Source organism: Branchiostoma floridae, chromosome 4 (assembly GCF_000003815.2).
Source record: "Branchiostoma floridae strain S238N-H82 chromosome 4, Bfl_VNyyK, whole genome shotgun sequence".
In the NCBI taxonomy this organism is placed as follows: Eukaryota; Metazoa; Chordata; class Leptocardii; order Amphioxiformes; family Branchiostomatidae; genus Branchiostoma; species Branchiostoma floridae.
In genome coordinates, this window is record NC_049982.1 from 1,582,901 (window position 1) to 1,609,771 (window position 26,871).

Here is a 26,871-nt window from a genome sequence, read left to right on the forward strand (position 1 = left end):
AAATTCGTTCTTTATCTGTGAAATTCGTTGATCATCTTCCGAACGCAGCAATGCCGCAAGCGTGCCGCACGTCAAGTGAGAGGGGGCCTTTATGCATGGTCCAGTGGGGTCAAAACTGACCCTAGCAAAATGTGCCTTTTTGTTATAGCTAAATTTGGGACCCACACCTACGCAACTACTTACCGTAGAATCATTCACACCTAATCATGCCAAACTCTCCAAAATAGATTGATGAAACTACAGTATACATATATATACAAAAAGAGTCACCAAAAGGAGTGTATTTGTACAAAATGTTATGGGGTCAGTTTTGACCCCATACGGTAAGATCGTAAAAAAGCTACGGTGGTTTTAGTGTTAAGCACGTCAAAGAAATTACGTTACCTACGAAGAGTATCAGATTAAATGACGTGGAACGCAAATTTTGATAATGTGTCAAACAATTACTTCTGGTTATTACATCAGTTACCTTTAAGCGCACTAAGAGATTACCGATGTATCGATTAGAATTGATTAACTGAAAAGGTTGATTTGACCAGTTGGATGTTGTGGATGGCTTAATTATGAGGTCTTAATTAGCACTTAATTAAGAGCTTGTCCATTCGTTAAATTGGTTTCGCACCAAATTTAAAGACTTTTTAAGCAAACGTTGAAAAGTCGCATTTCTTCTTTAAACGAAGTTTCATGTCTCATTTCTTGGGTTTTCCCCTACAAACTAAACATCACAACACATAAATTCATGTCGGCAACATTTGCGAGTTCATGCATGCAGATGTTTATGTTGTTAAGTTTTTAATAGTGTGACCAGATTTTGATACAGCTGTTTGTACTACGGAAATGAAATGTCGGCGCAATTCAGCCATCATCAAACGTCAAGCCCGAAGGCTAGTTGCGAGTACGTGATAGAAACATTGGGAACATAGATGTGACAATGGATAGTGATAAATGTTATTGTAAAAAGAGACTACTTGAATACTACTCTTGAGACAGCACACAGACCATGTTTGTCTGTTGTTTATTTTGTATATTTGTTTGTTTGTTTGTTTGGGTCTAGCTCTATTGATGAAAACGCAAATCGGCCTGTAGGCCATTAGGGAGGTGGTAGCTGTCAGGAAGATTGTTGCTAAGAGACAGATTACATGATTAAACTTCTGATAAATCAATAACATATATCACTAATGGACCCCTGAATCTATAGATGTCCTTACAAACGGTACTAATGTAACACAGCAAACGCAATGAATTAAATCTCCTATAAGAGGACAGAGCAAACATACAGAGAGACGCATTAGTCGGCAGGTGCATGTACAAATGTTCATACGCGCTTACGGCTCCGCCCGTGTCTGGAAGTAGTCAACTTAAGTTAATGTTTATTGCACAACGTTTTAAACAGATACAATGTATGGCAAACTTAAGTATATTGTATAATACAACTAGCTATATGCTGATTACTATATACTAGCTGTATAGCAGCAGTAAACTAATAACGTAACAATGGATGTAGATTTAAGTCGGAAGAAACACAGAGTACAAAGTGAAACAAATCCAGAATGTCGCGACAGAGACAGTGTCCTCGCCCTTCACGCATCTTGCCCACAGCAGCTGGGTGCCAGGACGGGATGATGTATAATGTACCTCACCACCCAGCCGTGCCAAGAGCCATCACTGTCACCCTGATCTTTTCAAAAGGCAATGACATTTCTTATAAATTTGACGTGATCGTTAAACAAACTACATAATGTGTACTTAATGTGCATTATTTATGTATAATTGCCGCGCGCCGCAGGAATGATGTATAATGAATATGTTTTATTGCAGCCTTCTTCTACTTGGAAAAGGCCAAATAATTCAGTCAAAATTATCAGAGCATACATAATGTAAGTAATCATTTCATACAAAATGGATAGTGTCAATGACATTCTATTCTCGACTAATACCAGTACATCTTATGTGTACTTTGCGGCAGTCTGACGTAACTTAGGAGTGTTTGGTTCGAATCTTCTTCTTCATGCTACTAATATTGTGCTCTTGGTGTGCCCTTGGGAATAGCACCTCACTTGAATTCCTCACTCCACCTGAAGGTAAAAGTGGGTACCTGGTAGGTGAGGTAGAGAGTGTTTGGAGGAGGGGTTTCAACTCAAAACTGTGCCCTATACACGGTGGATGACTATATTAACCTTATCGCGGTCGTTGTTCTATGTATTCACCACAATAAGAATAAGTTATTAACCAGGATTTCTCAAGAAGTTAAAGCATCCAGTTTGCAAACAATCGTCCTCTATGGCTGTACCAGATTTCGCACACGGCATTATACCGTGATTCTGTTTCCCACAGTAGCTTTATATGTCAGGATGTGTGTACCACAGTACTTTGATATACCAGGATGTGTGTACCACAGTACCTTGGTATGCCAGGATGTGTGTACCACAGTACCTTGATATGCCAGGATGTGTGTACCACAGTACCTTAATACGCCAGGATGTGTGTACCACAGTACCTTGGTATGCCAGGATGTGTGTACCACAGTACCTTGATATGCCAGGATGTGTGTACCACAGTACCTTGATATGCCAATATGTGTGTACCACAGTACCTTGATATGCCAATATGTGTGTACCACAGTACCTTGATATGCCAGGATGTGTGTACCAGCGTACCTTGATATGCCAGGAAAATATGCCAGGATGTGTGTACCACAGTACAGTGATATGCCAGGATGTGTGTACTACAGTACCTTGATATGCCAGGATGTGTGTACCACAGTACCTTGATATGCCAGGATGTGTGTACCACAGTACCTTGGTATGCCAGGATGTGTGTACCACAGTACCTTGGTATGCCAGGATGTGTGTACCACAGTACCTTGATATGCCAGGAAAATATGCCAGGATGTGTGTACCACAGTACCTTGATATGCCAGGATGTGTGTACCACGGTACCTTGATATGCTAGGATGTGTGTACCACAGTACCTTGATATGCCAGGATGTGTGTACCACAGTACCTTGATATGCCAGGATGTGTGTACCACAGTACCTTGGTATGCCAGGATGTGTGTACCACAGTACCTTGATATGCCAGGAAAATATGCCAGGATGTGTGTACCACTGAGACAGTACCTTGGTATGCCAGGATGTGTGTACCACAGTACCTTGGTATGCCAGGATGTGTGTACTACAGTACCTCGGTATGCCAGGATGTGTGTACCACGGTACCTTGATATGCCAGGGTGTGTGTACTACAGTACCTCGGTATGCCAGGATGTGTGTACCACAGTACCTTGATATGCCAGGATGTGTGTACCACGGTACCTTGATATGCCAGGATGTGTGTACCACAGTACCTTGGTATGCCAGGATGTGTGTACCACAGTACCTTGGTATGCCAGGATGTGTGTACCACAGTACCTTGAAATGCCAGGATGTGTGTACCACAATACCTTGATATGCCAGGATGTGTGTACTACAGTACCTTGGTATGCCAGCATGTGTGTACCACAGTACATTAGTATACCAGGATGTGTGTACCACAGTACCTTGGTATGCCAGGATGTGTGTACCACAGTACCTTGGTATGCCAGGATGTGTGTACCACGGTACCTTGGTATGCCAGGATGTGTATACCACGGTACCTTGGTATGCCAGGATGTGTGTACCACAGTACCTTGGTATGCCAGGAAAATATGCCAGGATATGTGTACCACTGTGACAGTACCTTGATATGCCAGGATGTGTGTACTACAGTACCCTGGTATGCCAGGGTGTGTGTACCACTGTGACAGTACCTTGATATGCCAGGATGTGTGTACTACTGTGACAGTACCTTGATATGCCAGGATGTGTGTACCACAGTACAGTGATATGCCAGGATGTGTGTACTACAGTACCTTGATATGCCAGGATGTGTGTACTACAGTACCTTGACTCGTCAGATGCCATCTGAGGACGGCACCGTTTGACCTTTCCATGACCTTCTGGCATCCTTTTAGTATTCCTTTTAACTTCCGTAACTAGACGCAATTTGCACCCGGATAAATCTTCTATCCCATCACCACGCGAGGCCCTTATCGCGGAGCTTAGGGAAAAGGTCATTGTGCGCCGCGGTGCCTGACGATGGGACAGTTTTTTTTTTTTTTTACTCTGTGCTTTTGGAAAGAAGAGGACAATGTGACACTGCACTCAAGTTTTGTGTTTTATATATACAATGCCACAGACAGTCTCGCTTGTACAGACAGAAGGTAGTCCTTTACCTCCCCGACCGAAGTCAGGTACCCATTTTTTCACCTGGGTAAAGTGAGGAAGCTCGACGTGTAAAGTGCCTTTCCCAAGGGCACAACGTTGGGGGCAGGGCGGGGATCGAACTCAGGACCTCTAGAGCTCTACCAGTTACGCCACGCCTAGCGCCACGCGTTCCTGATGGAACAGTAGCGATGTGACTCTGACAGTCGCGCCCGTTAGAATAACTAGGATGATGGCGCATCGATCCGTGCGGAGTGACTTATGAGTTGGACCTACTTCTGGACGTGCCTCAGAAGGCACAATAACTCAGTAGAAACAGTCCAAGTATAGCAGGAACAATCTGACATATGGCGATTCTAGACAAATTACAGGACGATGGATTTGGACGCATCAATTTAACGAGAAAATCGACCTTGTTGTAGTTTCAAGAAGATCCAGGCAAACAAACGTTTGCCAATGCCTCTCCTGTGGGATGTGAAACAGATGGAAGGCAGCAACGCTGTTCTCTTGACAAAACTTAGGTAGAGTATTTCATACTGTAATTGTTCGTGTAACAAGGTATTTTCTTTAGTAGGGTATTCTTTATTGTGCAATCATAACATCTGTAACTTTGCGAAACATTGGAATATTATTACATAGGCAATTGCCACAATGTTTTTATTGACCTAAGGGATAATGGAAAAATACGTTGCCAAGTAGTTTTCCTTTTTGAAGAAAGACAGGTGTTGTTATGTTGCCCATGCCATGAGGCGGCGATTGCTCTGCAACCTACGAGCTGAATTGGATTTGCGTTACTACTACATAATTGTTATCTAAAGCAAACTGTAAAAACACGACCGAATTCAACAAAATAAGAGAAAAGTGTTAAAAACATTCACTTTCTTGTACTTATTGACGCATGATGAAATTCGCTATGTGCTCTCTCCCATCTCTCTGTCGCAGCGCCGTCAAGAACCCAGCAGAGCGGGGAAGTGCCCGGGCGTTGAACCTCTAGAGTCTGCGTCGGTGAAACAAAGTTTCTCATAAATGTTTAACTAGCGAGGAAACCTTTATGTGTCATTCGGAGTATTCCTGACGAGCTTTCCGCCTGAGGCACAGCGAGGAGGGGTCAGAGGGTAATGAACCCATTATACAGCCATGCCTGTAAAACGTGACCTGTGACCTCCCCGTAGAAATGCTAACGCTAAGACGGCCTTTACCTTAGCTTCCCATCCCGGACCGGGGGCAATCCAGGTCTCTATGGGGATCCCTTCATCACTGTAAAAGCAGTGGGTACTTTCAGCGCCGTCAGAACTCAAGGCTAGTTTCCCGCATTGAGATTTATAGTTTTATTACTAAGTGGATCATGTTTCTAGCCATATGAATAGGTCGTTTTCCGCATTGAGATTTGTAGTTTTATTACTAAGTGGACCATGTCTCTAGCCGTATGAAGGGGTCGTGCTCATACGGTAAGGTGTAAACAGCCTTCCCGAGTCCAGCCCTGTTTCTGTATCACTTGGGGACAGTTTCACTCTTTACTTTCTGTATCACTTGGAGGAACCCCTCCATCATGTAAAAGTGGTGAGGTACTTTCAGTGCCGTCAGAACTCAAGGCTAGTTGTTTCGCATTGAGATTTATAGTCTTATTACTAAGTGGACTCTGTCTCTAGGCATATGAAGAGGTAGTTTCCCGCATTGAGATTTATACTTTCATTGCTAAGTGGACCATGTCTCTAGCCGTATGAAGGGGTCGTGCTCATACGGTAAGGTATAAACAACCTTCTTGAGTCTAGCTCTGTTTCTGTATATTTGGGGACGGTAGCGGGGAACCCCTCCATCACTGTAAAAGCAGCGGCGTACTTTCAGCACCGTGAGAACTCAGGGCTAGTTTCCCGCATTGAGATCTATAGTTTTATTACTAAGTGGAATCTGTCTCCAGCTATATATGATAAGGTCGTACTCATACAGTAAGGTGTTAACAACCTTCCTGAGTCCAGCTCGTGTTTGTGTATAACTTGGGGCTCATAAACCTCCGGTTAAAACCTGAGACCATCAACTCGTACATCACGGGATGAAAGGGAAGGAAAGGTCGTCTGTAGTAAAGTGTTAGATCCGCCCGGCCTCCCGTGGGTACCGGAGGAGTAACAGTGATGGCGAAGTGCGCCTCTAATGCACGGCAGGTGATAAACATGCACAAACGCGTGCTGAATCTGTAATAAATCATTGGTAGAGACGTTAGATGTTTTGAAGGGCAGTTGCACATCTGTGTGTGACAACCCTGACCTTAGTCAAAAAGCTCAAGCAACTGGATATGATTTTTGGAAACGGTCCGACGATTCAACTGGCATCCACCAGTTTTCGTCAGTGACACTGAAGTGATTTGGAAGAAACAGGTCTTTTAAACTCTAACTATGAACAAAGATAATTTTAGATGTCCAATAGGAAACGTTGTATTGTAAGACAACTTTAGGCTGAAGACAATTTGTATTGGTGATAAATATGCACAAGTTACGCACGCTGAGTCTGTAATCAATCATTGATGGCGACATTAGATGTTGCGGAAAGCAGTTGCACATCTGTTTGTGTGACAACACTGACCTTCCTTCCTTAAATAAGTTTGTTTTCTTACGTTGGGGGGGACTTTTGTGTTTTTATATTTCAGCCATACATAGTATGGTGAAATATATTGTATTCGTAATGTTTCTTTCTTTCTTTCTTTCTTCTTTCTCCTGTCAAATCTTCAAAGTGATTCATCTCCGCCGTTCCTGGACCGAATGACCTGAAATTTGGCACAGGGGTAGAATGGGCCAATACCTTGATGCTTTTTTCTCAGTTTTTTCATATCTGCCTCTAAAATGATTTTATTGAGATTTTTTTGGTCAATTTTAGACCAAAACTGTATATTTTGGCCCCTGTACCCTGGTATTACAACCAAATGAGCTGAAATTTGACAGAGATGTGCCTTGATAATGCCCCCATATAAAGTCGATAACACTTTTGGTGTACAGTACAACAAAATGCTTATTTTTGCGATTTTTTGACCAATTTTTGACCAAAAAAGGACACTTTTGGCCCCTGTACCCTGGTATTACAACCAAATGAGCTGAAATTTGACAGAGATGTGCCTTGATAATGCCCCCATATAAATTCAATAACACTTTTGGTGTACAGTACAACAAAATGCTTATTTTTGCGATTTTTTAAACCAATTTTTGACCAAAAAAGGACACTTTTGGCTCCTGTACCTTGGTATTGCAACCGAATGAGCTGAAATTTGACACAGATGTGCCTTGATAATACCTTCATATAAATTCAATAACACCTTTGGTGTACAGTGCAACAAAAGGCTTATTTTTTGCGATTTTTGGCCAATTTTTGACCAAAAAAGGACACTTTTGGCTCCTGTACCCTGGTATTACAATTAAATGACCTGAAATTTGGTATAGATAGGCATTAGATACTTGGTAACAAGATTCAAGTAAAATTTTTGACATAAACAACTTTAAAATGATTAATTTTGGCACTTTTCTGAGGGGAAATTTGTTTTCTTTTGGCCTCCTGACGTGACCTTCCGTGACCCCGCACAGAGCCACACCTGTGCGCGTCAGCCGGAGAGTTGATTGAATCAAAGACCTAGCCAATCAGCGAAGAGGAGGCCAAAGGCTAATTAATATTCATAAGCGGGGCCTCATGATCCCGTATATAGCAGTGTTCCCGCCAGGGGGAGCGAAGCCCGCCTAAGGCTCGCGCATTTTAGACTATTCAGAAGGCTTTATATTGTATCAGTTCTTAGGGGCATATCTATGATAATCGCAGCAGTCACTTAACTTCTCTTCAGGAGTTTAGCGTAAGTACACTATTTCAGGTCAAACCGTCAAAGGCAACTAAAAACAAACTTTAACGTTACTGAGTTCAACAGTACTTGTAACTTGTTATCCGAAGTTGAAACGCTAGCGATGGTTTTTTCGCTGCGCTGTTAGCTCCGTGCGACTGTTGTTGACGGTCTTATAACGGTATATTTTGCACCCCTGTACCCTGGTATGAGTAACATTTGGTATAGATAGGCATAAGATAGTTGGTAAAATGATCTAAGTAAAATTTTTGGCATAAAGTACTGTAAAAGGCTTAATTACAGCACTTTTTTTAGGGGAAATTGGTTTTCTTTCGTTCTCCATGCCAGACCTTTCGGACGTTCACCCCACAGAGCCGACATCTGCACCTGCGTCTAGCCGGCAGGAAGAGTTAATTCAATTTATGGTTCAGCCAATCAGCGAAGAGGAAAGCGAAGGCTAATCAATATTCATAAGCGGGACCACACAATACGTTAACGGGGGCCGCCGAATGTCCCTGGCGGGGTCCAGGGGCAGGGCCACTGTGGGGGGGGGGGGGCCAGGTGGGCGAAGCCCCCCCGGAAGCTCTTGCATTTTAGACTATTGTGGGGGGGGGGGGGCCAGGTGGGCGAAGCCCCCCCGGAAGCTCTTGCATTTTAGACTATTGAGAAGGCTTCTTTTATCAGTTTTTTTAGGGCCATATCTACGATAACCGTAGCAGTCACTTACTTCTCTTCAGCAGTTTGACTTTAAAATATTTCGGGTCAAAGCTTCAAAGACAACTAAAACCTCATAAACAACAAACTTTACTTAGCTCAACAGTATACAAAAATATTGTACGGGTTGCCATCCTTAGTTGAAGCGCTTATTTACAGCGCTAGTATCTTCGCTGCGCCGTTAGCCGCCGTGCGACTTTTGTTGACGGTCTGATATCCCTACGTCGCCGCCTCGCTGATATTCCCACGGACATGTTTCAAGAAAAATACCCAGCAAAAAACGCTGTTCTGCGTCAAATTCTATTCTATAAAACATGTGGGACTCAGTGTTACAGTCTAAATATTTTGTAGAAGCACCGCTGTAGGAAAGAAGGTCAAAGCAATGTAAAACATCACGTAGCATGAAGTTCGCTGTCAACTGGCACACAGCACATGACTGTTTGAAACTCTAAGTCTAATCAGCAGCCGTGTTTGATTGATAGCCGGCGGTCCTTTGATGAAGTCGGCGAAAGGTGCGTTAGTTAGAAAATCTGCGTTTAGTTTTGATACGTAATTATAAGTTAGACAGTGGCGAGAATGATTATTTTCTCATCAATATTTCTCTTCAGAATTATTTGAACTTAATTGTACATCTAAACAATTGGCTTACCTGTGCAATGTTTATATGATTAATGATCAGTGTACTGAAATCATGTGTAACGTATGGCTCCTAGTCAATAGATCAGCATTTTCTCTATAGTGACCACCTGTCTATAGTGGCCATATTTCCTAGTGCTGTTGTTGTTTGACATAAACTTTGAACATTTAAATTGTAAGTAACTTTAAACTGCCAGAGTTTCAGCCCAATAAAACACTCTCAGTGCCAGGGTATGAACAGACTGACCAGACAGGCGAAAATAAATCCTCGAACAAGGTTCAATCGTATCTTCCGGGTCTGGCAGGAAGTTGTTAAACTAAAATAAGAATAGGCTCGATGGCTGATTGCATACAAAGTAAAACAGTTTAACAGTTTTACAGCTTGAAGAAAACAAACGCTCCTACAGTACCTGCACCTGCTTGGTAATTATTAAATCGTATGCCCTACTTGAATAAAAAAAGTTCACTGCAAAAATAAATGTACCCACATCACAAGGAGCTTATACTTTTTTAAACTTACACCTAGTTATCGTACTGAAAATTGTTAATGACATTACATGAAGTCATTCAACAATTTTCAGTCATGATGAAAACTTTCTGAATGGAAGGTGTGATTATTGTCATTTTCTGAAAAATAGAAGCAAGCTCTGTTTTTACCTGGAATCAATTCACAATACCAGTCCACTTTGGGGGATAATGTACTGTTAAGAGGATGTTCCATTTTTGCGCAGGGGTGATTTGGAACAGTCCAATGTTGCGTGGGAAGAGGTATGGCTGAAATATGCTGTATTTGCTCTTAAGCAAATGTCGGCCTTTCTAGTCTTCTGTTTTTTTCTGGTAAGAGTGCAATAAGCTCACAGGTTCTCGTACAATGTCACAGCAGATTTTAGCGGGTGTTTGTTTTCATCTTGGACATTGTCTTGGGCATTGTGATCATCATTCACAGTGTTGGCGAAGTGCCCCTGATGCACGGCAGGTGATAAACATGCACAAACGTCTGCTGAATAAGTAGTCAGTCATTGGTAGAGACACCATATGTTGTTGAGGGTAGTTGCACATCTATGTGTAACAATCCTTACCTCTCTTCCACATTTTCTGGTTAGAGTGCAATAAGCTTGCAGTTTCCTGTACCATGTCACAGCAGAAGTTGGCGGGTGGTGTTTTGATTCAGATTCAGCTTTATCTCTTTTGGCTTGGCATATGATATTTCAGATAGCATGTATTTCTTATATTATATCAATATCATGATTACAGTATGTTAACTCAACGATAAAGAAACATTGATTGGTGTTTATTAAAATACATAAATACATTTAATTTTACAGGCTTAACACTGGTCAAAATGAAAGGGACACGATGTTTGAAATATGATCATAACTTACACCATCGGGGAATGGAGCACAAGTACAGGAATCACTCCCTACTGTTCACCTAAACTTTGTATCATAAGTAGTTAGCGGGATAGAGTAGTTTTAATGCTCTGGGTTTTAAACCTGTGACATGGTCCGATGCATCATAATCATCATCATTCACTGTGTGCGATCTGCAGCTGGGATGCGTGGCTGATGCATGGGGCAGAAGAAATCACACTGAAGGCACATTGTGAGAAATGTCCTTAATCTGTCAGCTTATCACCACAGGGAGACGTCTGGAATCTTAGATAAGGCTTACTAATCTCCTGTACGGAAGCTCATGGAACAACATGAACAACACGTTTCACAAAGTACTGCACACATCTCATCATCCCCGGAAATTACGGGAGTCACACACTGTGTTAAACAATTAACTATCCGAGAATGTTGTTTTCTGCATGGGAAGTCTTCTTCATAATAGGATCAAAGGCAGCTTGCGGCAGGACATACAGAGTCTGTTTCTTCATTTTCGTTCTGCTGATGGTGCCAGAAGCGCGGGAGGTCCATCAGATACCAGAGCCGGCAGCATGGAACTGGCAAAAGTGTTAGCATTGCTTCTTTTTTTTTCTTCATCTGCGAGCTTAAACGCACTTAGTTAAGGGCTCAGGCATGGAGTGAGGTGACATAGGTCTGTGGCTGGCTGTTGGTTTTTGGCTGCTAGCTTGTTGGGCAGGGGCGCCACTCAATGAGGAAGCGCAGGAGGTCCATTAGATACTAGAGCCAGCAGCATGGAACTTGCAATAGTAACATTGCTTCTTTCTATCCCTTATCTGCGGGCTTGAACGCAATTAGTTGAGGGCTTAGGCACGGGGTGAGGTGTTTATCTTGATACAGGTGACATTTAGCCTGGTATCCAGCCGTAATATAGCTCCCGAGTCTCTTCTCTCCTCTTTGCCATTACTAATGCAAAGAGGAGAGAAGAGACTCGGGAGCTATATTACGGCTGGATACGTATACCAGGCTAGGTGACATTAGTCTGTGGCTGTTGGTTGTTGGCTCCTAACTCGTCGGGCAGGTGCGCCACTCCCTAAGAGCCGTACGCGTACTGCTTGGTGGCGGGGATTACTGGGTTCTTGCACCCTATCAGTATCAGGATACAGCACAGACATGTTTCGTTACCTTCGTGAAAACGAATGTATTGTTTAGGTCAGTACGTTTCTTTGCATTGGTGTGTGTCAGTAGTTGTTTGAATATTGCACAGTGAGGGAATGTGAGTAAAAAAAACATGGTGTAACGGGAGACCAACATGATGAGAAACTTACCTTGGCCTAACAACTAAGAATTATTGAAACATTCGTAACAATTTACAAAATCTCGAAAAATGTCATAACGGTATGAGATCTTCAACTTGTTGGTAGTTGTGTGCTGTTTCCAGATTTTTTGCATCATTTCGTATCGGGTTTTTTTCTGGACAAACGACTTAATTTATTACCAACAGCTCAGCCCACTTTCCAAGTTCTACATTTATAATTTTATTTATCACAGTAAGTAAGTAATCCCAGCTGAAATGTGACAAGAACTAATATTAGCTTCTGTATGACTAGAATTACACTATTATTGTTTAAAAGTACTTTCGTAACCTTTTTTAACGAACAACATCGGCACTATTACAGTAAAAGAAAATGATGTGAAGTGTTTCACTAAGGATTAGTGGCAGAGGTAAATGGGGGCCCTGTGACAGACGATGCCATATGGGGCCCTGATAAGAATTCTTTATATTGGGGGTCACTTTGAACACCCTATAAAATATCATAAGGCTTCTCGTCATTAAAAAAGGAAGCCAGTTTCCCCATTAAACCGAACATATCGGGAAAGAAGACACTCGCCAGTATACCGAGGCATAACACTGTATTTGCTGCCTCGCTCTATATTTACAGCGGGATCCCATTTCACTCATAATTCATTACGCTTGGCCTTTTACTAAGCTGCAGCGAAACACCATTTTTCTGGTTGCAGGGCAAGGGCGCTACAAAGTTAACGGCCTTCTGAACCATGAGTTGTGACGTTCTTCAGTGTTTTTTTTTTCAGTTTCATAACGATAGATCAATTGAAGCGTTTTACGTTACTTCGCATCTTAATGTCATTGCCAGTCCTGAATCTGTGCTAAACCTAACCGGAAATCAAATGGAAAATGGATTAAATACATATTCTACAGAAACACTATTTTTTTCTGGTTTTAGGATCGACAAAGTTAACGGCCTTCTGGTGAACGAACAGTGACGTTCCTCAGTGTGTTTTGTTGTAGCTTCATGACGATAGATATTTTCTGAAAATCAATTGAAGCGTTTTATGTCATTTCACATCCTAATGCCATTGCCCGTCCCTGAATCTGTGCTAAACGGACGTGGAAATCAAATAGAGGATACGTCCAATACATATTCTACCGAAACGCCATTTTTATGATAACATTACCTCTACCATTCCTTTGCTGTAATAAAGAATTGCTCAGCTCGGAACTGCACAGATGAAATCATACCCAAATGTTTTGATAATCTTCCTTGGCGTTTTCCCCTAAAGTTGACGAATAATCTAATTCTGACAGTCCTATGGACCATGAAGGTGAAAGCTGTGTTCATTTCCAAGACGGATTCCCCACTTTCTTGTCCTAATATCCGACCATTTGAAACGGCAAACCGTCCCTGATTGACATTCATCAGGATGTACATGAACGTCGTGCTGACTTAATCCGAAGACAAACGGGACACGTTTGTCAGAGCGGACGGGCGGAGGGTAAAGGTCTGGGTGTACAATTACAGAGGAGAGTCGGCCATTGATTGACCCGTACCTGATAACATTCATCATCCGTCACGTCGATCTCAGCAAATTAGCCGTGTGCTCTGAACACCTGCCGTGCTGACCTCTGCTGTGGTACAAGGAACCGTGATAACTTTTCATAACGCCAGGCGATCTATGAGATAAATGTGTAAACCACAGGAATAATATTTTTTTCATATAATTATGATTGTACCACCTATCAACACAGCAAAAGCACTGAAAAGTTCCACCCAAAAGTAGTTACTAAAGCAACTGGCTATGATTTTGGAAACAGTCAGACGTTTCAACTGGAATCAGTGGCACTGGGGAAACTGGTGGATATTAGTTGCAACGTCTGAATGCTTCCAAAATCATAGCCAGTTGCTGTTGAGTAACTACTTTTGGGCGTATCGTACTATCTGGATGTCTAACCTACATCGACGCACTGAGAAGTTCGTTTGGTCTTCTCCATTTATACAAACAGACAGGTGAATGCAAACGAATCAACCTGCGTACCGTTAAATGTTTATAAATAAATCAACATAACTGGAAAGTTCATATGTGTTGGTAGAAGTTATTATTCAAATAGTTGAACTGTAATTTCCAACACGGAAATTGGACTCACGCAAATTTTCCAAGAAGCCATTTACATCAAAGCTTTATAACCATCCCTGAACAGAGACGGTGGGCGCCATAGACTTCCTGCAACCTATAATCCACTGCTCACGGAGTCACGTGTTCTATCTGCATAACGTGACGTCACGACAGCAGTAGATTGTTCATTCCTTGACAAAGACTGATGCTGTGCAGTCGAAAATTTATGTGAGTCCAATCTTTGTGTTGGAAATTACAGTTCAACTATTTCAAGAATAAATCAACATGTTGAGTTTAACGTATCGTTTATACTACTGGTTCTAAGCATTCTTTACCCACTTTAAACCAGTATGGCTATGTCTTACTAGCATTCAAATCAATTTATTTATAGAATGGAGAATACTCAGACTGGATTTCCTATATTTCACATCGGCTGACCAAACGCTGTAAAACTGGTCAGTTTGACACGCTGTAACGTGTAAATTTGTTAGCCCCAACAAGCCAAGGCCATAGTATTCTACGGGACTATGGACAGTAAAAGTTTGCAAAAATGGTTAATTGTCAAAATATAATGGTAAATTATTGGACAGAAGAGTGTTGTAACGAGTAGGGTCAGTTCAGATGCACCTAGAAGTGACCTTGCGAAGGCGAAACTCACCTGGCAAATTGGGATCAGTTCCATTGTTTTTACTCAGCGTACATTATCACAATGTACAATTCTTATATATTACACTTTAACATCGCCTTAACCTGATTGATTTATGTCACCACTGGGGCGTATCCCTACGCTCCGGATCCGCTGATAGAACTGTTAGCTGGGTCGCTAACTATACTTCTTGGTCAGCTCACTCATCTTCCATGTTATGTATCTATATTTGTCCAATTTTTACTATTTTTCCCGCGACCTGTGGAGCCTGGTAAAGACTAAAGGCTTCAATCGCACCTCAAACGGACTTGAATATATACGCATGTGTGACCCCACCTGATGTGGCGCGATGACAAATGTCAGGCGTAGTATACACACATCACGGCTGATGATGTAGGGGAATGACCGGTAACATGACGTGCAGGACCGTGCGTTGATGTCAAGGGTCAGCTACCGTGTCTTGTCGTTACATGCAACAGAACAGCTGGTTTTTGCATTTCCATTGTAAATCAAATTAGACGATGATCCATCTTTCCAATAATGCAATATGGATATAGATTCTAGCTAATTCACGTCTCAACATAAACTTTGGCTTTACATTGAAGACAAGATGAAACTATGTTAAACGTGAGAGAGCTACTAACTGTAAAATTGGCCTACTATTTGTGATAATTAATTGATATGAAGGCATTATGAGTTCATCCTGTGCAGAAACAGGCAACTAAGACGGATGAGAAGCAGAGCGTAAGAATTGAAAAGCATATTAATCTTTTCGACGAAAAAAAGACCAAATAGTTAGGAATCTTGATGCTGTTTGATTGAATCATCGTTAACTCAAGACATGTTCAAATAAGCCTGCCGTATGAATTCTAGGTCATCGCGAGCAGGAACAACTACTACAGGCTCTCGTTCTTCCCTCGTACCATCAGAGAGTGGAATGGACTTGAGCCTGGTGTGGCGGAGGCGGGGTCTCTCTCCCAGTTCAAAACTGAGCTGGGGAGGACCCTGCTGCATTGAGCCACCCCCACACGTCTTGTATATATGTAAATATGTGTTCTATTAACCCACTTAATTTACCTTTCCTGTCTTTTGCACACAGAAAATCAGTTTGTTTTCATTTCCCTTAGCATTTTTCCTTCATTTTCCCATGTCTATTTGTACCGGTCACTTGTATTGTAATTAACCCATACGTAGTCTGCCAATAATCTCAAAAAATTGAGGCTAGGCAGTATGAAAGAAGAAGAATTCTAGGTCACAACCATAAGAACTGTTGTCAGATATACAGTGTCTCTAATGTAAACCGCAGGGTCGCTGGCCGGAAATGTGTCAGCTACACATGACCCCAGGAAGCCAATCTCATTGTCATTAAGTGGGGTACAGATTGACTCCGTCTAACGTGTGGACGTTTGAGATATTAGATCATCAGCGTGGATCGATCCTGCCCGCTCCGGTATGCTGACATCAGCACGGTTCCTCTGGTCAATATATTGTAAATGCAGAAATGTTCGCGGTGGATTAATGTTCGCGGTTTTCGCGATGACCACTTCACCGCAAACTTAAATCCACCGCAAACATTTTTCTATTATGATATTAGACTGCAGTCTATTGTTTTACCGCGAAATTAAAACCACCGCGAAAAGTCCAATTTCCCGCTACCGCGAAATTAAATCCCCGCGAACTTAAATGCATTTACAGTATTAGGCGTAGGAAAAATGTTGTGTTTGTCGGCTGATCCTATTCAAATCCTTCCTCATGCCTTTACTAGCAGGACCAATTTCGACATGAAGTCTGAGTGATGAAATTCAAACCGTATTTTCTGAATTCGCACACTGTTAACTGATTAAAGCTTTGAACAGTTGATGCGAGAATGTGTCTAAAGCTCTGTATTTATTTGTTCAGCTAATTGATATGCCTGTGCTTGTACAATGTGTAATTATATAATTACAGTAGTGCCTGTGGATCATGAATCTTTACATTGCTAAACTGCATTTGTTTTGGACCCTTCGATTGAATTTAAAAAAAAAAAAAACATTACAATCCATACCTGTCGATTCCATTTTTGTCAGTACCGTAACAGGAAACAAAATATTTTTCTCACGCGGCGGCCATGATAGTCTGAAGACGAGGTCAATGAGGCAAATACACAAAACTTATTTCTAAAATCAGTTCCCATTTAGTTTTCCCCCAAACCACACAAATTCTCATGATATAAGATAGAATAATAAATATTACAAGTAGTGTTATGCACCGAAAGATGTAGCAATTTAGAGTAGTGTAGACTGATCCCATAGTCCCTTAAGAGATGCAAAATAAAAACATAATAATGCAAATTTTTGACGGATATGCAGCCCGTTCACTTATTGGTCGCTTAAAGTTTCCTAATTGGCAGGCTGTCATTTGTTGAACTGCTAATTATAATGGGCAGTCTTTTGTTTGCCGCATTGAACTCGTTTTAGATTTATCATGGCCGCCGCGTGAGAAAGGTGTATATGCCGCTGTGTGGAGAAATCCTACGTGAAGAAATCCCCTGAGCTGTACAGCTGCCAGATATCCGAAAACACATCATGAGAACATTCAATTATCTCCGGCCTCTCCGTTGATTCCTCTGGTAATGACGGTGCAGCCGTCCGGAGGGTACTGGAGCTCGGGTGTTGTAACTTTGACATTACGAGTAGGTTAGGCCCCCTTTCCACTACACAGCCATCCCTCTGCGCTCTCACTGCGACGTAATTTGAATATATATAACCCTCACTTTCACACTGGGAATATTATACAAAACGTAAAAGTGTGGCTGCGAAGACAGCAAAACTCACAAAGTTTAAAAAGATTTGTTTCTTTTCTACATAATTTGTTGAGCGATCTGTCAAATTATAGGTCACAGAGAGAGCGCGGTGAGAGCGCCATCCTAGTGGAAAAGCGGTATTAGCAATTTTGCGCCAGAACCGTGTTTAGGTAGTGGTGGACTTGATGGAGATTTTTACAATCTAGGTTCATTTAGAAATTTTAGATTATGATCTTACTTATTGCAATTTGGGTTCTATGGCTCGGAGCAAAGTAGTGTTATTAGCTGGCGTCGTTGAAATGTAATTTCAACATTATTATAAGAAAGTTTGACGACTGTCGTAAGTGATAGTAAAACTTATCAAAATACATTTCCAGTGGAAACCCAAAATTGCGTTAAGCTACATAAAAACTGCAACGCTGCTCAGAGTATCATAAGAATTCCTTTTCAGCAGTGATCTTGTTTGTTATCTAAATGAGGTCAATCTAACATGTCTTTACTTTTCAATTTAAGTGTTTCATAGACATGAAGGCATCTTAGAGAGTCACAAGGGACATGATCACATATTCTCCTTGTAGGTCGTCTCTTTTTACTATCTTAACACAAGAGTCTGCGATCGTGATGCGACCACTGGGCAACCAAAGATTCGATAGATCATGCAACACATTTCTTGGATACAGCAAGCTTTCAAAACGTTCTCTTTTGATTCATACTGTAGCATCTTGCATCATATTATAACTATGAAATCAATCTTGCAAAGGTCACACAAATGCAGTGCTGATCGCTCTGCGATTGCCGAGTAGTGAAATGGGGTACTTGGATAAATTAAACAGTCTAAAGAAACTACCGATATAATCAGTCTGGTGCTCCTTTCTGTAGATGAACAGTCTAAAGAAACTACCAACAGAACTTGCCTTGTGGTCTTTTTTTAGATAAACAGCCTCAAGAAACAACCGGTAAAATCTGCCTCGTGATCCTTTTTTTTTAGATGAGCATCTTAAATAAACTACCAATAGGAGCTGACTTGTGCTCCTTTTTGTAGCTAAACTGTCTAAGGAAACTACCGATAGAACCTGCATTCTGCTCCTTTTTTTAGATAAACGGTCTAAAGAAGCTGCCAATAGATTTGCCAATAGAACCTACCTTGTGCTCTTTTTCTGTATATTAACAGTGTAAAGAAGCTACCACTAGAATCTGCCTTGTGCTGGATCTGTCAGACCGTCAGCAGGACCATCCATTTCCATTCTACGCAGCGGCCCCGGGGGCAGTTCCAATCAACCGCGCAAACACGCCGACATTTATATTCATTACGGACAACCGGGGCTGAACTTGGGGCGAGTCTTATCGGCACTGAGCGGAGTATTTAACACGGGTTTGACTCTAGATCCTCGGTCATTGGCAACAATCCACCGATGGCTAACTCAATTCATGGTCACGGTCATGGCGTCCACTCCAATGTGAAATACTAATTTCAGTCTAAAAATAACAGCGAAGGTTCCACAATTCTTAGTATTAGTAGGGAAGTTAAACAATTGTTTCATAGTCTAACCACGTTCTCCTGTAACTACCTTGTGTGGTGTCAAATGTAATAATTACCACGTCTTTGCTCGGACTAGAACACAACCACTAACGGTGTAGGACTCGGGTGCAATTTGAAACTTGTACTTGTATGCATGGATGGATTTATTACCTCGGAGTAATTACACGAGATATATGTTTAAAGTGGCTTCAATAAAAGACTACACTTAATTACAGGTTTGCACACAGCATAAGGAAGGTATGATCTTCAGTACTCTCTTCTGTGTGCTAAGCATACAAAATGTGCGATAACTTAGTATCTATAAAGCCAGTATAGTATCCCTTTGTTGTAACACACCAGCTACGGTGTCTGTAGCCGTATTTGTATAGTACAAGCTTCTAATAACGTTGTCTTTCTCGACCTCACCCCAGAACGTTGAGATACGTCCGCCTGCCCGAGAGAGTCGCCCTCTTGGAAGGTGCAGGAGGTTGGACTACCTACCTACCTAGTCCCTTGACCTCCATGTCTGTGAATATGAAAATAGAGAGTTGCCTCCAGGTTTGTCTTTCCCTAGCCGGATTTAACCTCTCCTGTAGGCTGAGGGACGTCCTGTCAACGATGTTATCCTGCCAAGCTTTCCGTTGTCGTCCACGACGACGCCCTCCCTCCATTGTGCCCTGTAGGATCGTCTTGGCAAGGATACCAGACCCATAAGGGCAATGATTCACCAAACTAGCGAACTTACACACACAGGACCTGTCCCGCTGTGGTTCGTTACAAAGTTTCCCTGGTGGAAATGAAGTTAGACATGCTACCGGGCTCGTGCAGTCCCTCATTAATCAACTTTGTGGTTACTAGACGAGTAAAAAGTTGAACAATTCAACTGAAGCGACCAGACTGGAGATACATAAATAGATAGATACGGAAGTGGAGGCAATAGTGATGTGCACACGTTTGATATTTCAGGCGATGGCTTCAAGAGTATTTAGATAGTCATATAAGCATGTATGCAGGCATTCTTGGAGACGCTTCTTCATTCATTCATCATTTCTGGTAGACCAAACCACCTTGGCAGACCTTTTTTATGTATTTTTGAAGGACGTGACTTGCATATGCTGATTGTGGCGACTCTGAGCTTTATATTCCCGGAATTGTGTCAATCTTAGCCTTTGTGTTCCCCGAGGGCCTATTAACGTTAATTCTTTCACGAAAGCCTTAAAACCGTCTAACCTACTTATCCTCCCAACCCTGACGACTGAATTCGTCTTCATCTGACATATGGTCCATGTCTGAAAGTGAATAGCACAGACTTTTTCAATTTCCTGTAACTAACCTTCAGGTGGAAATGGTGGTGCGTACCTAAACTCATATTCAGGTTCAGGTCCGGATTCAAGTCCAGCAGTTCAGGTTCATGTTCGGATTTCAAGTCCGGACCTGAACCCATCATTGCATATTATGTGCACTAGAAATTTTTTTTGAGAGGGAGGGGGGATGGTGCGTATAAAATTGCATGTTATGAATTGAAATGCTATGCGAAAAATACATGCAAATTATATACAGCCAGTGTAAACACGAAAAGTTTTTTGTCTCAGTGCAAATTTCACTGTCTATGGAAGGTTTTAAATGGTTTAGAACAAAAAAAGGGAATATAAGTGACAGATTGCTTTTTGCAAGTCCGGACTTGCTCCGGACATTCAGGGTTTTTTTTTTTTTTTAGTTGGACCTAAATATTTTAGGTCCAATTCCAAGTCCGGGCTTTAGGTACGCACCACTAGGTGGAAACCTGCTGTGTACTAATGCATCGTATTAGTGCAAAGTTGACCTGTCATCCTCTTTCTTGTCAAGGTTCACAAATGAGGTTCTGAGAAGTTGCAGTTTACGGTATGCTTTAGCAATGGGAATCGGTGAATAGATTAGCCTTTTTAAATTCAGTCTAAGTAACATTAAGGTGAAAACCTTCTTTCGCACTAATGTATCATTTGAACAAATTCTTCTACGTTACATAACCTTCTTTTAATTTATTGTTGACTGTTCACTATACAACGATGAGAGAAATATCTTCTTCAAATGTGTACAAGATAAGTTCCCATGCTTTATGCATTTAAATAGCACTGAAAAATTTACATTTCTAGTGCAATTAGACAAACCATGTATTCTAAACTCCACCTGCAACTACATTTACAACTGTATAAAGAAGCGAGAAGAAGTTGAACCTGTACATACTAGTAGTAGTACTAGTATACTTTAGACTTTGTAGTTCCAGTCATGTATCACAGTTTTCACAGATTGTACTTAGAATCACTAGGAGATGTACCCTATTCACATTGACCTGTACTTAGCTTGTTAGAAAAGCAAAAATGTACAATAAAGGTCTTCATTCATCCATTCATTTAATTCTTCCGTAGACGTTTCGGCGACTATCTGTCACCTTCATCCGTACAACATCTTAGAAGAATCAGTACAATCAGTACAAAAGCTTTTACTGTTTAAATAAGTTAAGATCATATAGATTATTCAAAACTACATACAATGAAGAAAATATCTTAGTAATGAAAATATGAGGGATAAGAATGCTGCCACAGGACTAAGGATTAGCTGCCATAAACTTCATATTGAAACAGGAAGACACCTGGAACAAAGGTTATGCAAATATTGTAATTTAGATAAATAGAGGACGAACGCCATTTTGTAGTAAAGTGCAGATTGTATGCCGTAGAGAGAAATGAAATGTATAAGGTTATACAAAACCAATTTCCTTATTTCATACACTTAAGTTCTGTACAAAAATTCATTTTCCTAATGCAACTAGACAAACCATCGATCATGAAGCACATCTGCTCTTTTATCTCCACTATAAGAGAAAAGCGAGGAGAAGTTTAATTTATCCAGCAATAGTCTCATTTTGTATCTGTGAACTGTATCTTTTCAACATGTCTTGTTGTGACCTTAACTTATCCCGGTGTGGCAAAAATGTGCAATAAAGGTCTTCATTCATTCGTTTAAACCTTCTGAACAAGGATTGGTGATTTGAAATTTGGGCAGTGACAAAATATTTTAATAAAAATTAAAAGAAAAAATGTTGGTGCGATGGAAATAAACCAAGTTAATATCTAGATATCTTTTTGCTAATCCAACGGTTTTAATGTTGTCCACTTAGTGATTGTAATCCTGACTGTAAAAATCAACAATTCAAATGACATTTTGATGTCAATAAACCATCTCTCTCTTTCTGTAACGTAGGGTGTAAAGGTAGTCATCAATACTGAAGATTTCTCATTCGTAAAACATACCAGCTTCTCTGGACCTCATTTGTAAATTTGACAATAAATAGTGTAGAAAGTCAAAAGTGTAAATATGATACATTAGTCCGTAAACAGTCTCATCAGGTTGGTAGATCATTTGAACAAAGTCTTCTTCGTTACACAATTTTCTTTTAATTCTTCCGTAGACGTTTCGGCGAGTGCCTGTCATCTTCACTTCATCCGTACAAAAGCTTTTGTACTGCTTGTACTGATTCTTCATGAAACCCGTTGTAGAGTGCAGTTTCCACATGGTTGTGCCGTGCTGATTTGGTGTGGGCTTGCCTCAATACCGCGAAATTGACTGAGACTATAAACATCAGTGGATCCGACAATATGTATGCTATCATATGGGAACCCGCCTCGTCGACACAATGTGGAAGCGAAGACCACTCTGCTTGAAGAAAAGCAAGTTTTGTTCGCACGGAGCAGTACATTTGTCTCCTTCTGCCTCAGGATACCACAATCTTCAGCGTGAGAGAGATTGATGCAATAGATAACTAACCCCTGGAGCGCAGCTAAACTGGCTGTGCGTATTTTCCACTGAAAAACTAATAAAAAGGGAAATTGAATCCGCCTTTTCATTAGCTTTGAAGGAACTTTGAAAGAAAGGTTGGAGTCATATACCTCAACAAGCATCACATCTGTCAGATTCTGTTTCACACTTCATTGAGCGGCGCTGCTGAAGACTCGTACCGAGAAGTTCTTATCATCTTTATAATAGGAAGATAAGAACCAGATTATAGTCACAATATTACCTGCATGTTATGAACTGAGCTAGATTATGGGTATACTGCATATAAGGTAGATTAATCATGGTAGCTTGATCTCTCCGTCTTGAATTGGAAACTCTTGAGATTTTTATAACTGTGTCTTATACGCCAAGACGCCTTACAAGTGCGACCTTACTTAGTGAACCGATGAAATGAATATCAATTATTCAATCTTAAAAGCGGGCCCTTCTTCGGGTCGAACGCTACAAACGGGGCCATCATTTAGTACAAGTATCCTTAAATTTGGACTTGTCGGCACAATACAGAAAAGAAAAAATGTTGATCACAGTTGTAACAAGTTCATACCGTTAGTTTAGTATTTTAGAGAGTATCATTTTTGTATAATTTTTCCATATATTTTCTCACTAATGACGTAACCTCGAACAGTGAGCATCTTCTGGTTAATGTCCTCTGGTGATTTCAACATAATTTCAAGTACTCGTTTCAGTTGTCTTCATATTTCTATACACGACTGCATTTATCTGTTGAGAACGTAATTTGTCTTCAATACATCTTACTTCAATTTAATGATATCTGTGCCCCAGCAAGACCACGGGTGTCTGTGTGGCGTAACGGCTAGAGCGTTGGAATCAGAATCAGTAGGTCCCAAGTTTGATACTCGCCATGCCCCTGCCCCCATGACGATGGTGTGACAACCACTGAGCCTCACGGCTTATCTGTCTAAAGGTGCCAAAAACACCTATGGATTTGGTGCTGCCAGTGTGGCAACATCTGCACATTTTTTGCCACTATTTTTTTTAACAAGACCACAATATCCACTTGACTGTAGCCATTCTAACGGCGTTGTTTTCACCCCAGGTCCGAGTACACGCTGATCAAGATGCTGGAGAGTAGAGGATATGACCGAAACCTGAGACCAAACTTCAATGGTGAGTACCACCTATCAATGTCCTGTGTGGAACGTAGACGTAATCTTAAACCATACGACTGATAAATGTGGAAATAATGACTGAAAAGTTCACTAAGACAGTAAAAATAGGAATACTCATGAAAGCCCATAACAGCATAAGTGGTTCGTTTAGTGTCTCACTTCAGCGTACAAATGAGATTTTTACGCCAAGGACTCAAATGCAGCTCAAAAAATGTTGGTTAGTTCATTCTAGCAGAACATTAGATTAGATTTCGATTATGATGCTAACGGGCGTATCTTCTCATGAAATGACAATTTCTACAACAACTTATCAACAAGAACGATTCAAATTGAATTGAAATTTATGGCATATAACACGGATGGATACTTTATTTTCAGAAAGCAGCCTGGTTTATTATTGTCGTAAACATATTCATATCCTTGCACAATTTCATTAGGTCAAAATATCGGATTTTTATGTATCGCTGCAGCGAAGTATGAAGTCAATTCTTTTCAAATGGATAGTTGAGACCAATTTTGTATCAGTAAAGTTTCAAAGCATATTTCAGGACATTTTACAGACATCTTCACCGAGAGAAACTGCAGACTGCATGTATTACTGTTACACAGTTTTACGGTAATAAGGTAATGAGTGTTGCCGTGACACTCCTCACGTTGCCTGCTGGCTCGGCCGTACGAGTTATGGTGCCATTAAGGACAAGGCAATTTACTGTAAATGGACACGATCTACCGACAGAGCTGTAGTTTCCTCGGTTCGGTCGCGTGGTTCAGGATACGAACCGACACATTTACGACCATTTTATGGCTGCAATACTAGACCGGACAGATGTGAAATCATATAAGCTGTACGCTATCACTATTAAGAACCTGGTAGAAACTTCCAAGGACGCTAGTAAACGGTGTGAAAATGAGAGCAAATTATGCACTAAAACAGAAATAAATGTACCTGCAGCAAAAAATCTACTGACCCAAAATTCGCAACTTGTACAATGCTTCTTGCTTTGTCAACAGTCTCCATCCATAATAATTTATTCACCTAACGTTGCTCTATCAGCAATATAGAAAAAAATGCATTTCAATGGCATGCCAAAATATACGATACAACGTGTCAAATGACGCATCACCGATAGTTAGACATACTTAACCCAAAACAAATTGCGATTCTGAAAAACTACCAAGTAACAGAATAAAATGACTATTTTTACACAAACACAGCTTTGTATTCACCGTTCAGAACCAGACAGAACCTCGCTGAGGAAGGTGACGGACGGTCACCGAAACATCGGTGAAAATAAAGCTGTGGTTGTGTTAAAAAAGGAGTCTCTTCATTCAGTGACATACCAACCTCATGAAACTATTCACGGATACCATGTAATATTTTGACTTATCGCCACTCTAACCAGTTGCACTGGTGTACATCATGTGCTAATTATTGCCTCTTTTCTCCTTTTCAGGGCCTCCGGTCGAGGTGAGCTTTAGCATGACCATAGCCAGCATCGACCAGATCTCAGAAGTCAACATGGTGAGTAACTGTTTGTTTTGTAGGCCAAAATTATGGTAACAACTTTTGTGCCATTATCATGCTATATGACGACATTATGACGTCATCTAGCTAATATCGGCCGCCATCGACAAGATTTCAGAAGTGAAAATTGAGTAACTGTTAAGTATGACCAGATCTCAAAAGTAAACGTAAACATGGTGAGTAAAGATTCACAACAAGCACGGGTATCTATAAACCTTACAACATGGACGGGTTTACATAAACTTGGTCTTTATGCATTAAGATTTCCCCATGCGCCGTTTGAACGCCTCTCCAATGCTTGGTGAATCTTAAAGAGGCATCTTAAAACGGTGCATCTGAGTTAAGATTCACGGCGCACACGAGAAATAGATAAAACTGGATTCTAACGCCTCAAGATATTCCCGGGCCATGTGTATAATCACTCAAGGCCTGCAATCAAGGGCTTCAAAGGGCTGCTCTGACGCGTAATGACTTGAGAACAGTCGTGTTAAACTTTGCGACAACAGAGGCGCAAGCTTCGTTAGGAATAGACAAACGTGGATCTGCATGCGTCACGGCGCCCCAGGTTTCCTTCAGGTTCAGAAAAATGCTGTTATTATTAAGAGGCATACATTCCGGTTTCCGATGATGAGACGGTAACGCCTGTACGGCCGTGCCCGTGTTTCTAAATCTGGTCGCTTACACTATTCTTCCGAAGACTGCCCCAAAAAGCTTAATCTATTATAAATCGTGCTGCAGCATTTATTTATCACTCAGTTCACGGGCACCGCTAAAATCCTCCCAAGCCAGAACGACTCATCCTCGATTGAATAGTAACCACGGTTGTGAATCTTTCAAGGCCTTAGAAAGGTCCACTGGACACTACCATAGGTCATGACATTAGTAAAGTGTTATTGATGTTGGATTTGTTGCTGTGACTTTTTGATAAAGTAAAATACCCCTTATGCAGAAACATCAATAGATTTTGCACTCAAGACTCGGTCATGTGCGCCAGTGTGGGTTTTTCCTTTATGTATTCTGTTTCTGAATTTGTTCCAACATATGAAAGGCAGTGGTAAAACATTCTTGTGCTGTTGTAAAAATAGTGATTCATGAAAAAGGTGAAATGGATCACTGACGCCCTGTATCTACGTCCTGTGCCCTGACCATTCATTCATTTGATTTATCTTATTTAATTCCAATACTATCATCAGCTTGTCTGTAGCTAGTAGAGCAGCAAACATTCACTCTGCTTATTTGAGAGTTAAACTGGGAGTGATAAGTTCTCGGGCTCACCC

At 41.1% G+C, this 26,871-nt stretch overlaps 1 long non-coding RNA gene across 1 annotated transcript in view; it reads left to right on the top strand.

Moving 5' to 3' along the window:
• Nucleotides 1–25,592, top strand: part of LOC118414696 — a 29,264-nt gene extending 3,672 nt beyond the window's left edge. The window contains exons 2-3 of the long non-coding RNA XR_004831010.1: nucleotides 23,997–24,067; nucleotides 25,524–25,592. This is a non-coding gene — a long non-coding RNA (uncharacterized LOC118414696). The remainder of the gene's footprint in view (nucleotides 1–23,996; nucleotides 24,068–25,523) is intronic.
• Nucleotides 25,593–26,871: the final 1,279 nt, after the last annotated feature.